The sequence below is a fragment of the Opisthocomus hoazin genome, chromosome 5 (genome assembly GCF_030867145.1).
Source record: "Opisthocomus hoazin isolate bOpiHoa1 chromosome 5, bOpiHoa1.hap1, whole genome shotgun sequence".
Taxonomy (NCBI): domain Eukaryota; kingdom Metazoa; phylum Chordata; class Aves; order Opisthocomiformes; family Opisthocomidae; genus Opisthocomus; species Opisthocomus hoazin.
This window is the reverse complement of record NC_134418.1, coordinates 59625015-59638844: the sequence shown is the minus strand read 5'-3', so window position 1 is coordinate 59638844 and position 13830 is coordinate 59625015.

Sequence of the window (13830 nt, the reverse complement as noted above, 5' to 3'; positions counted from 1 at the left end):
CCCCCGCCCCCGCCCGCCGCGCCGGCTCCCGGCCCGGCCCCCCCCCCCCCCCCCTCCCCGTGGCCGGCGGGGGATCCCGGGACGGGCCCGGGTCGCTCCGGGTTCTTCCGCGGTGGGCGTCGCGCAGGGGGGGCCGCTCCCGCCGGCAGAGCTGCTGCCACCGCCGGTGCCGCTGCCTGGCCCGGCCCGCAGAGGCAGCTCCGCTCCCGGGGCACCCTGAACGGCTCTTCCCGGCCTCAGCCCGCCCCGCCAGCCGCTCCTGCTGCTGCCTTTCCCCAGGAAATGCCGTTTCAGACATAACCAGCGCCGAGCACCTCTCAGCGGGCGTTTCTGCGGCACGCCAGACCTTCGGTGGCCAGGGGCTTTACTAAGCGGTCCCCAGGGTGACACACCAAAAATCGCTCCGGAGCCGTGGAAGGAGAAGGTGAGCTGTCAAACATCAAGGAGGAGGCATAGAGGAAGGCAGCCAACGTTGAGGAGCAGCCCTCAGGTGTACAATTGCAGAGAACAGCCGAAATTTACAGCTTAGAAATGAAGAAGACCCTGCGTGCTTAGGCAAGCAAGCGGGCGTTGGGCTGGTGACACCGGACATTAGGTAGGGGAGGGCTGTGGAGAACCCCAAAGCGGGTACGAGGATCCGTGGCCCTACGGCTGTGTGCAGCGGCGCGGGGGGGCACGGTGTGTGGCTCTCCCAGGAATGCCGCAGGGATGCAGGGACCAAGAGGCGAAGCAGAGCCCATCCCAGTCCTCTCTCCAGCACCATCTAGCTTATAGCAAGGGTTTTCCAGTGCTCCCAGCTGTGGGGTGACCCCAGCTCCTCACCCTGCTGCCATCCACCCCACGAGGTCGCAGTGTTCCCACTGCCTCTGGGAAGAGTGGCCCCCCTTCTCTACGCAGCTCCGGCAGCAGCGTGTGAGGGTCCCTGCATTCAGGGCAGGTTTCATATCCCATTTTGGCTAAGAGTTTTTCTTGCTGGAGGAGAACAAGTGAGGTGGCTGCAGCTCTTATACCCTACATAGATACACACTAATTTCTTTGGCTGCAGAGTGACATTGTGGAAATGGTTGCTAAAGCACCAGGTGATAACAGAAAGAGACATCCCCCAAAACCTGGAGGGTTTGGAGCAAGTCACACCAAGCGCAGTGAGGCTCTCCCCACGCGGCAGGGATAGCTGTGTGGTTCCTGTCCCACCTCCAGCGTGCTTTTAATGAGAGGCTGGCCACCGGCTTTCAGGAGCGCCAGGCCCACCCAGCCTTAGTCTTTCCTTAACCCAGGTTCACGTAGCTTCGACTCCCCTTGTACACGCAACGACTGTGCAGTCCTCCACGGAGCTATGGTAAATGGCATCAGTGTTCCCTAAACACAGCTTCACCAGGTTTTGTGTCTGTCCATGTTCCCCCCTCCCCCCCATTTTAGACTTGCCCCTCTGTCCCAAATACCCGTAACAAAAAAACATGACATTAATAGAGAAAGAGAAGATTGTTAGCATCTTATTAAAGAGAGATCTTGGTTTCAGCTGGCAAGGGGACAAGACTAGATGCTCAAATGCAGTCCTTTCCAGACGCCTGGGATGCAGAGGGATGTTAGGTTTTAAACCCTGATCATTCATTGTGCTTGGGTAGAGCGCCGGCAGCTGTAGTATCCCTGCCTCCTGCTCTGCCTCCTCGCAGACAAGACCTCCACCCCACATTCTCACTGCCCATCTGATCCCCCTCTGATCCCCCAAGCCAGGGTCTCGGGTGTCAGTCTCTCATACCTTACCCTCCTCTCTAGTATTTGGTTTAACTGCATTAAGAATGCACAATAAATCAGATCTTTGGTTGTCAGATCTGCACAATTAAAAGTGCTGTTGTTTTTTTTTTTTTAAAGTTGTAGCAGTTGTTTGTATAGTCCTGCCAAGATCCCCAGACAAGATCCCCACCAAAACGAGCACTGAAACTTGACTCTTCATTTATCTATTTCCATGGTCTAGTTTCCAGCTATGGTCCAGGGATGGGTTTGCTGCTGTTTTGCTTTGGTGATATCTTGAACTGAATCCACTCAATCTTACAAAGTCAGGTGATGATTCTCACAAATCAGGCGGAGACCATAATGGAGCACTCATACACGTATGTTTATAACATATCTGTGTCTCCACCGCAGGAAATTTATGCTCCCGATGACAAAAATACATATGTAAAATCCACACCTGTTCTCCCCCACTTTCGGTTACAGCTAGCCCCGGAGGCCTGCCTGCCTTGGGCAGTCAGATCAGTGTATTTCCCATGGCACTAAGATGTTTCTGTGGTGTGCGGAGCCTCCCAAATCCTAAATCCCATTGAAAAAAGTGAATCTGTAACATCCAACTTAAGTGCTTTAATAATCACCCTACACATATTGGAGGAGGTGGCAAAAATGAGAAGGATTTCCTCCTCTTTTTTTTGTACCAGAAATTTGTGCCCTGATGCGGTGCCAGCCCCTCAGAGATGCTTTGCTGTGAGTCTGGCCCAGAGCAAAGTGTAATATTCCACGAGGGTTTAGGTTTAATTCCTTCTCCTCAGCCTTTCCTCTTAGCTACCTTAGTGCCGGCTTTTGCAGAGCCTGTTTCAGAGGTGCGTGATAACCCCCATACATCATATTCGAAGCTTGGGCGCACGGCTTGAACCTAGGGATCGACTCCCTGGGACTGCTCCTTTGTAGGGCTGCCTACAACGGATCAAAGTTCTCCAGCAGCTTTGCAAAGGTGTGGATGTTTTTTTAAAAAAAGTTTTTTCTATGTCTATTACTGTTGCAAGACAAACCCTGCACCAAGCAAAAGTAGCGAGAGACCTGTTTGCTCACAACCAAAAGTATACGGGAAAACTGTGGCTTCACCACATGTTGCTGCACACAGAAATTTCTTGCTCTACTCTAGCAAAGCAACTCCGTTCATTAATAATCAGATCAATGTGATTTACTTAATAATGTTGGATATCAGTAACAAATGCATGTCATCCTTATGCTCCCAGTCATATTCTGTTGAGGCGTTCATTAACGCCGGTTGCTCTTTTGTGTTTTCCACCTTTAAATTGTGTTTTCCACCTTTAAATCTGGCTCACTTACTAAAGCTACCGATGTCTACGACTTCTGCATCCAAATCTGTCAGAAAGCATTCCCGAAGCTGTACCGTGTGAGATCTGTACTTTGAACACCTTTCGTAACGTAATAGGTACTCTAATTTTAAGCTCTTACTGTTAAAAAGGACAACACACACTGTTTAACCACATTCTGCCCTTTGTTAGCGTAAGGTTAGATCAGACAGGTGAAGGTGATGGGGAAAATTCAGACAGGCTGCATTGTCTCTCTGCACCTTAAAGTACCTCACTCAAGGAAAGCAGCAGGGAAGTGGGATTTAAAAGGAATTTGAGAAGAGGGACTTCAAAGAAGAATAAAGACCTTAAGGATGCGGTTAGGGAGACTGTAGCTATACTCTGCATGGGAGACCATGCAGAAGGAGGCGTAGGGTTTTTTTCCTTTACCTGAGACATGGACAGGAAAGTGAGTAACTGGTAGAGGAATAGCAGGAGGGGAAGGGTTGAGTTGAGTTTTCTCTAACTAGGGAAAAAAAAAATTTCGTAATTAACATTAAGAAATGTTGATACCACAATACACATTTTAGTTCTTATGGTGCTGAGCCACAATTTTTGAACACTGAAGTTGGAATAAAAATCATAAAAAAGTTAGTAAGATCAGGCTGATATAGAAGGAAAATGAAAATACTATTTGCACAGAGATGTCAGACACAGTTCCAGTAAGTACGATGGTCTGCAGGAGACGTTATGCTTCCCGCATGGAAAGAAATGATGGCTTTTGCAGAAAATAACGAAACAGCAGAAGGATACTGCTGCATTCTGTGCACGCAGCAAAAGACGTCGTTATCCTGTAGGTTCAGAGAGAGATGAAGACTGATACAGTCATAGGAAGAAGCTTTCATTTTGGCTGATTAGTCTCTTTGGAATAATATTTGAATATTGCTGGATTTGGTTTCTCAGTAGGTTTTTTTTATACATTGTGTATTGTCAAAATGAGCTTTGTGGTAGACATCATCTTCCTCATCTTTCAAATCAAAGCAAATAAATACTTGGCAAGAGTTTAGATGTGTGTGTTGTGGAGAAAGAAAAATCAAAACCAGTGCCATGATTTGGCCTCAGGAATAGTGCTTGAGAAGGAGGGAGCAAAAGCCACTTTGGGAAAGAAGAAGGGGACTTGTGGTTTAGCAATAAACGGCAAAGCCCAGCACACATTATAAATCTCCAAGTGCTACCAGATATATTGCAAGAAAATACAATATCCACAAATGTCATTTGGTGTGGAAACTTTCTAACAAACCCAAGCGGAAATAAAATGAGATTTTCAGAGCTTGCATTACAACGGTGTCTCTTCTGGCATTTGGCAAGGGCCTGGCTGACAAAGTACTGAGCCCTAAGCAAAAACCAGCACCTGGACGGGTCAATCCCTTCTTGCACAGAGAAGACTACACCAACTGAGGGGATCATTGCTTTTCCATCCTGAGACTGCTGAAGAGATTTTGGAGGCTCTTCTAAACATTCAGCCTGCAAATTTAAACCATATGTGGGCTCTTTCCTGGCAGACCTCTCTGTTTTAGTGAAAGTCAGACCCTCTGCTTAGGAAAGAAACTCCGGAGCTGAGCAGATTTCACAGAATCATACAATGGTAAGGGTTGGAAGGGACCTTAAAGATTTCGAGACCTAACCTGAGTGTTTGAGCTTGCAGGATTCAAAGGCCTTGGCGGGGCCCTCCAAATGGGAGCCACTTTTCCTTCCAGGATGAGACGGGATCATTTTCTGGCCATTGCCTTAAGCTCCTTAACACGCTCCCGTGTAACTGAGACCCTGCAAGAATCGGTGGCTGAAGTGCTTTTTAAACAACAAAAAGCACACTCACCCCCGCCCTGCGGCTCTCTCTGGCCCCGCTATAAGCAGCTCCTGCTGGATGCCTTACAAGGTCTGAAGAAGATGCATATATTTTTAAAACGGATCCTCCCCCTTGCTACCCATCCTTCTCTTCCAGACCCCAAAATCTCATGCCAAAACAAAGAGGCAGGAACGTAATCCCGGAACGAGCTTAGATGTCTTCGGTACTTTTCAGTCGTGCTGCAAATACAGTCTAAATATGAGTTCATGGATTTATATGGGGAGTCTGCTACTCAGATGAAATAAATTAAATACTTGCTGAATTTTGCATGTGTCAGGTTAAACAGTGTCTACAATGTCCTTGATACAAGAGAATACACTGCTGGCTATTACACGTAGACAGCAATAGCACACGCAAACTGCAGGAACGTGTTGAATAAGACTATTTATAAACACTTTATTGCCTTCATGAACATCCTGACAGGTGCCCATCCAGCCTGTCCTGACAAATTTCTGCTTGCAGAGGCTTCACAGCTTCCCCAGCCCATCTCCCCTGGTACCTGATTATCCATATACCATCAGGAAGAGGGTCCTCAGCTCTGCCTGACTCCTCCTTGCTGTAAAGCCATTATTTCTGCCATGGATGGAAGAAGAGATGATTCCCACTCTCTGTGCTGCAGCTTTTTGCATATCTAAGGGTGACCAGCGTGTTTCTTTCACTGTCCGTCTTTTCGCTAGGCCTAACAGCCCTAATTCACTTAACCTGTACCCGTGGGACACGCCTGCTAGATCTCCCGTCACCGCTCGTCGGGCGTCCCCTAGCACATCTGTACATGTGGCGCGGAGAAGCGGCCACAAGGTGCTAGGTGGAGCCTCACCCCTGGTGAGGAGAGGGGAGGGGTGACCCTGTGCCCTGCTTGTACACCCCTGAGTAACAGCCGCCGTTTTCACGTTGGCGTGGCTGTGTCCTTCAGCTCAGGCCCTGCTGCGAGCGCGTTTTCCATTTGTCCTCCAGCTGCTAATGAAAACACTGAACAAACGCAACCGTGGTTACTCCCATGAGTTCACTACTAATACAAATGATGCAGTATTTGTAACTGACCTTCGAGCATGACCCAAGGAGCCATTTCTCACTTCATAATTTCATCCGCACAGTGCTTCTCTGGCTGGCTAAAAGAGGAGTATCACGCCATACCAAAGCTAAACGCTGTTTCTGCTCTCTCTGCAAAGACCATTGCCCTATTTTAAGCAACTCATCAAGAACAAACCCCGTCAAGCTCACGTTGCCTGTTATTTATCTGTTTGTTCTCTTTTAAGGGCCTACAGCTTGCATGTTGATCACAGAATCACAGAATGGTAGGGGCTGGAAGGGACCTCTGTGGGTCATCTAGTCCAACCTCCCTGCCAAAGCAGGGTCTCCTACAGCAGGCTGCACAGGACCTTGATGCCCGTATTTCTCCAGGAACTGAAGGACACCGACCGATCTCAACATTCCTGCTCCTTCCCCCAGGTCTCTCGAGGTCCCTCGTCCACAGGACCGCCTGTCCCGGGTTGCTGGGTCCGCTCAAGCCTCCCGTCACGGGCCTGCCTTTGAAATGAACTCTCCGCAGTGACCCTATTCGTTGTATAGTATTATCAGGTAACCCGAGAACTGCAGATGTATCTGATCATGGGAACTGTGGACACAATTGCCACAAAATCTGAAACCGCGACCTTTCCTTGAGGTGTTATCAGCCAAGCTGGTGGGGGGACAAGACAGCTGATTTATAACCATTCATTAATATTACACGAAACTGATTATTTATAGAGTAGAATTGAGCTGACAGGTTCAGGCTCAAAACCTGTCGTCTTCATAATTCAGGGCGTTTGGACAAGGGAAAACAACGAATGTCCTCTTGAACCAATGTGAATGTAACCAGAATACATTTTATTATATTTCTACTATGCCTTGTATTTTATTTAAAAATATATTTCATTATTTCTATTTAATTTTTTAATTATTTTTCTCATTGTTTATTAGTTTATTAGCCTATTTTTATTAATAGATTTTAAGAAAATGTTCTTATTATTTAAATTAAAAAAAATACCTGTTTTTAACTGTCCAGGGGTCATCACATGAAAACATAAAGCGGTACCATTGTTTTTCACTCACTTTAGAATTAGAAATGCAAAGAGCTGGCCTGGATTTTATATTGGATAATATTGTCCCTTTTTGCAGTCAGCTGCTTCACAGAGAGGTTTTGAATTCTGGCAACAACTTGTTGATGCAGGAGAGCTCCTACGGACGAATGCGTGCCCAAGCAGTAAATGGCGAATCTGGTATCGCAAGGCTGTAGCATGAAATTGCCATGCTTTGGAGAGCAGCCAGCATCGGATTTGGATTAATTTGCTTGCAGCGTTCAGTAAGTGATGTTCGGAGGGCCACGAGAAAAGCGATCCCTGTTCGTTATGCTCACCTCCCTGCCACGGGACCTATGTTTGGTCACCGAGCCGGCGTGCGTGCAGCAGACGTCTTGGGGATATGTATCCCCAGGCTTACAGTAAAAGCCAGCTAAAGTGCCTCCCACCGCATGGCGATGAAAAGGAGGATCAGGAAGCCCTCGGAGTGAAGCCTCTCTCAGGCTGGAGTTTCTATATATAGGGAAGCTCAATAAACACCATTATGCACCGCATGCAATCCGCCTGCCCAGAATTAAGGTCACATACAGACTTCTGTATATGTTTCTCCACCGGCTTGCTTAGCTTACAAATTAAAGAACTACAGGTGAGAAGCTGGCTATGTATTGAGGAGTTATAAATCCAGCTGGCTCACATCTGACAAACCCCTTTATTCAGTACATGAGTCAACTGCAGGGGAAAGTAAGAGTAAGATTTTCAAACCCAGGTGTAAAATGCATTGTAAAGGTCAGGTTTATAAGGAGACCATCTCAAAACGCTAATGACATGACAGTTTTATGAGGCTGGAAAATGATAGCTTGGCTGAAGCCGAGTAACACTAGAGCAAGGGATTTATTTAAATTGGACTACTTTTTTTTTTAATTATTTTGAATTTTGTCCTTGATCCTGCCAAATCTCCCTGAGATGAGAAATCCGTACTTGCGTAAGTAGCCCCCCACATTCAGCTGAACAACTGAGGTAAGGAAAGGTTATTTTATATATATTATGTATAATATAAATTACTATTATTATTTATGTGAGGCATTATTCTGTAATCTTATCTTCCAGAAGTTTTACATATTTTTCTGCAGTATATATAATTGAAAGCTATACAAATTTTAATGTCTATACTTTGTAAAAAGTATATAAAACATCAATTCTTGATAGCTAGCCTCAGAAACAGAATTAGTAAGAGTTGTTACACAAACTCTAACACAGTTTTAACTTGCAGAAACTGCATTTCTCTGTTGCAGTGCAGGAGGACAACCTGTCCAGTAGAACTTCTAGTCAAATGTACACTTGTAGTCAAATGTGCACTTTGAACGGAGACGCATACCAGCGGAGCCTGCGCAATCTTAGCTGTGCACCCTAAGTACAGGCACTTGTGTATGTAACCAGAGCAAAAGTACTACGAAATCTCTTGTATCCTAATACTGTTTCTTCAAAAAGCAGTGTTAACACCTGGTCTGGGTTTTTTTTCACTTTGTCCTATTCTTTGCAAGATTAGTGAGTTAATTCACCCTCTAGTAGACTGCAAGCCCCAGGACACATCCTTCATCAGCTGGCAAGTTCTTGTCATGCTGAAGCATAATGCAATTTTCATTAAACTGCAGTTTCAAGCTTCGGCCTCAAAACATATAATACCTATCTATAGCTATGTAAAACATAGCTACAGATCTGCTATAGCATAATATCTACCTATAGTTATGTAAAACAAGCAATATCTATTTATAGCTACACTAGGTTTTTGCTTATATAGTTCCACGTTTCCCACAGTTCCATTGATCAACAATGATGTAGGAAAAATAGGAATATTTTAAACACACAAATTGTCTGTTCTTTTTGGTCCAAGCAGTTCCAGGTTCTCTGACTAGGCCTACTATTTGCCTTTACCACAGTATTTTGAAAACGCAGGTGGTGTGTTTCAGCACCTGGGAGCTTGGGGTTTGGTAGGGCTCTCTGCACTGAGCATGCAGGCCTGATCCTGCGAGGTGTTGAGCGCTTCCCGGGAAGCGATGAGCTCTCTGAAATCCCTGCGATTCAGATCCTCGGGCCAGGCAGACGCTGACCGCATCTCCCCCGACACCCTCCTGTGAATCCTCCCCTCCGCAGCGCATGCCAACCTCATCCTCTAGTTCGCCTTCTGGAGGTTCTCATTTAATAAGTTGCTCATCCTGGTAGTGAGGCAGGGTGGATTTGGGGCAAATACTGGCTGCTCTGGAGATCACACTGCCAAAATGCTGATGTATTTGGCCACTTTCTGGCCGGAGCACATTTGCACGTAGCTCCTCAGCAAAGAGGGCTGGCGTGCAAGCCCGCTGGGGCGATGGCATCCCCATACAGCCCAGCAGCTGGATGCCGCCGGGTGTGTTTCCCTTCCCTCAGCCCCAGAGCCCTGGGACAAACCGACCCCACGGGGCAATGCTTGTTTCCTCCAAACAAGCCTCTTGGGCTCAGAGGCTCTTGCAGCTGACAGGCAGCTTCCTAATCCTCTGCCCGCATGGGCACAGCATGGCCAGGGAATCACGCAGCTGAGCATGGATCGTCTTCTGCTGTGGGTAAGTCTCCAGGTTGAGAGAAATCAGAGGGAAACACTTCCCCCTCCTGTCTGTGAACGGTTTCCAAGCCTCCTCATGAGTCAAGACTGAGAAAACAAAACCAAAACCCCCTCTGTTTCAGAAAATTTAAACAATAACCACTTTTTCTCCTTTTTTTCCAGTTTAAACTATTTGCTGAATTTGACCCAAATTAATAAATAGGTCTGAAGCGTTTAGTAAATAGGCAACTTATTTGGCCACACTCCAATAACCATTTTCTTTCCTATACTATTAGCATAAGCCTAGATGACACAAAAGATTGCTAGGCAGTGATACGAGTAACAACTATGTTAGCTTGTGGCTGCAGGGTGGCACGTGGCGCAGAGATACTTGAGCTAGCTTTAAACTGGCTAGCTGGGATGCTGGCCATTCGTCCATCTGCAGAAACAGAGAGGTTAAGTTGGGCTGGGATCTCTTGCCTTTAGGTATCCTTGTGTGAGCATTTTTTGTCTCATCATCATGTCACAGTTCCCTCTGGAACAGTGAAGACCCTCAAGGACCAAACCTGAGAACATGCTCCTCACCAGAGAGATTTTATTTGTTTTAGCACTTGTGATGTGAAAGAGATTAAAAAAAATAAATAAAAAAATGACAGCACCTAGGTTTTTTCAGAAAAGCTGTTTCTCACCTGCTGTTCTATGCTTAGAAGATTGGAAAACTGAAACTTTATCTGAGTTTTATCCCTTTACAATTACTTTACGTATTTTCATTCCTGTTTCCTGACCCCACCAGGACTAGGCATAGATGGGAGAAAACGCTTCTAGAATAAGACTCTTCCTCAAACCTTAAAGAACAGAAAACAAAACCAAAACCAACAACAACCACCTCTCCAACCCCCAAAATCCCAAATCACCTGATCCAAAACAAACGGATATCATGCCCTTAGAAATCTCCCAATGTATTTTTTAAGGCTGAAAAGACTCCAGGGAGACTCCTCCACTTTAATGCCTCTCTGGCCAAATGCTGAAGTTCACTGATCTGTAGTTCATCCCACTTTGCACCAGGAACTTGGTTGAGCTGCTCAGACTGGGAGCACAGGCCAGCAAAGTGGAAATTCAGCACACCTAAAGTCCCAGTCACTCTGTCGTTAGCCTACACTAATCAGCTTCTTACTTCATACGGGTCCCTTTGGTTCATAAAGGCACGTAGCACAGGCTTCCCCATCCGGCCATAACTGCCTTGCTTCCCATTTGCAAGGAAAAGCAAATGGTGTTTCCAGAGGGACCGCTGCCTTGAGTCCTTTTAGGGACTCAGAGAGGTACGTGATGTACCAGAAACCCACTGCTGGGTATCAGTAAAAAGATCTGCCAGATGGGTAGCTCCAACTGAACTGGGACCAGTGGTCTCGCAGAGCCCATGTAGTTAAAGGGAAAGCAAACAAAAACCGCTTTGTGCTTTGGGCTGTTTTTGTGAATGGTGGCAAACCGTTCAAGTGAGTTTGTATGGAAAAAAAGTAGTCATATATAAGCTTAGGGCCTGACACCTCGAGCAGCACGGCAATGATATATTTAGCTTGAATGAACTCCTGAGCCCTGAACTCCTTTCCATGATGGAAAAAGATGAGTCCATGGAGTTCTTATTCTGGCACACCAGCAGTCCGAGCCAGTTGACTTTCCACACAGTAAGTCATATCAAGCGAATATAAAGCAGGTTGAGAACACAGAGTAATGATTTTCTATCGTTGGCTGGAAGGACACGCTGATCTTTTTGGAGAAATCACTGCTCTCAGCTGAAACCTACGTACCTTCTCCTGTGAATATGTTGAAGAGGGTGGGCACTTAAAATGATCTGGGCTAAAGTCAAGCACCACTTGACGATACAGCCCTAGTTAACACATATCTTGTTTGAGCTGCACAGTTGTTTTTAGCGACCAGATACAGTAAAAAGCAGTTATGGGGATATGATGGCAACCCGAGAAGAGCTGTGCAGTGACGGAGAGTGTATAGCCCATAGATCGAGCTGAGCTGATCAATGCTGGTCTCTAACATACGCAGCCAGGCTCTCAAGTTACGCAATTTAGTTCGTTGTTTACCAGGAGCAATATAACTAATCACGTATGTTTAGGGGAAAGGCACGATTTATCAGATCCTAACTCAGCGGTTCATGTTCTCTCTCTTTACCTAGAAAAGATGGTCATCCAAGGTTACGGGAGAAGTAGCTGAGAGATCAGCATGCAAAAACTTTCATGGCAGCTGCCTTCGTCTGTTAGGCAGGCTTTTCTACCCCAGAGCAGATGGCTTTGAAGTTGGCACAAAAGCCAAACAGACAAGACATAGATACATGTACAAAAGCTTTCTCACCCCCGCATGCATTAATGTCCTCTGAAGACATGTCACACTGGGCTTTTGCAGAGAGATCTCTGGGTATGAGCGCGGAGGAAGCTCATTACATTCTCCCTTCTAACAAACTAGTTTGTTTCCCAAGCTTTCTTACTTGGGAAATGATTGGGTAGCTAAAAATCCAATACTGTCACAGTACACTGCTGCAAGAGATGAAGACATGTTTGTCCTCTACTACATTCTGCACAGGTTTTGTTTTCAGATATAATGTTTATAAATTTAAGTACTAGAAGTAGTGAACAAATACTTAGAACATATTATAAATGCACCTGTGTTAAAAGAGCATCTCAAAAAGGAAAACACTGAAAATCCAAGGAATAGCTGTTTCTTCTGTGCTTATCAGAGGAGGATACAGTGCATAACTTAAGCTGAATACCATGGCTTTCTTTTAGGGGTGACCTCCCCCCCCCCATTAGCAATAAGAAAAGTCAGCAGAGCTATTCTTATTCCCAATAATGCTTTACAAAGTTTTCTGCAATTGTACAACCTTGCTGTTGTTCCGCTACAGAGTGCTTCCCTGGATATGAATATCAACAGCCCCTGAGAGAACAAGGCTATAATTTCCTGACCGATCACCTGACCCACCAGGATATGGATTATCTGATCTTCTTTAATGCAAAGTCAGGACCTCATGGCTGTAATGGCTGGCCAGAGAGGCAGAACAAAACTGCAGACTTCTTAAGAAAAATTAACATTTAAAATAACATACAGTTGGTTGTGTACATAGAAGTAAAACACAGAGAGAGAAGGCAACTTCCTTTTAACAGAAAGTTTGCAAAACTAGAGAAATAGAAGTAGGTCCTGGGCTCATATCTGGGCACTTCCTGTTGATCGGGTGCCCCTGCCACCAGTACAAGGCAAACCTTCTCCCATTTTGACCAGAGGAGCGGCTGGCCTGTTGACTTTACAGCCTATCACCAGATTTACACCAGCATGAAAGCTGAATCAGAGGCTCGCTCCACCTGCTGAGCAACCTGCAGCGCTGCTCCCGCATTTTCACGGGGCACAAGATGGAGATTTCCTCCCAGCTGAACATTACCTGACCTCCCAAAAGCAGAAAAAGATTGCAAGTTTCTGAACACAAGAGCATGCCAAAGCGCCACGCTGGATTTGTACTGATCAAGCATTTTAACAGCTCTCCTCAGCCTAATTTTAAGTACAGTGTACCACAGCAATAATCCCTACCGTCCCCTGTCAACTGGACAGGACTAAAATATGTCTCAGTAGAAGACAGAAAGGTGAAGTCAGTCATACAGATTTTTTGCCTTAAGAACCTGGTATCTTCCACAGACACTTTGGGTTTTTTGTCACATTAATGCTGACATAAGCATTAGGACGAGGATGCAATAGCTGCACTGGTTATTTTTAGAGACACCGTATAAAGATCAACAGATGCTTTCAGAACAGCCACGCACTTCAACGGTCACTTGCAAAAATTTCCACTAGAGAAGTCAGAGCATTAGAAAAAACTATAATGCAGAAACTCAAAAATAAAAGCCTTGAATTGTTGAGGTTTTCTAGAGCATCCACCAGTCCTAAGGCTAGTTGCTGTTCTCGTCCAGCTGCAGCGGGAGCTTTTGTCTTTGATCAGTATCAATTTGAAACATGGAAGGGCGGTGAAAGCAAGCCAAAGGTCATCATGCTGTCAGTAATTCGTAGCAACACTGCAGACAAGGTACATGTTAAATCCCTGGCACTAGATTAAAAGTTAATTGTATTGCCAATCCCAAACACTTAAAATTCAAAATTCATCAAATTTTTGAAAACAGTATAGACAGATGTACTGGTGTGGAGCCTCTCTTGCTCACTCTCAGATTCTACTATTAAATCACAAGCTATTTTTTG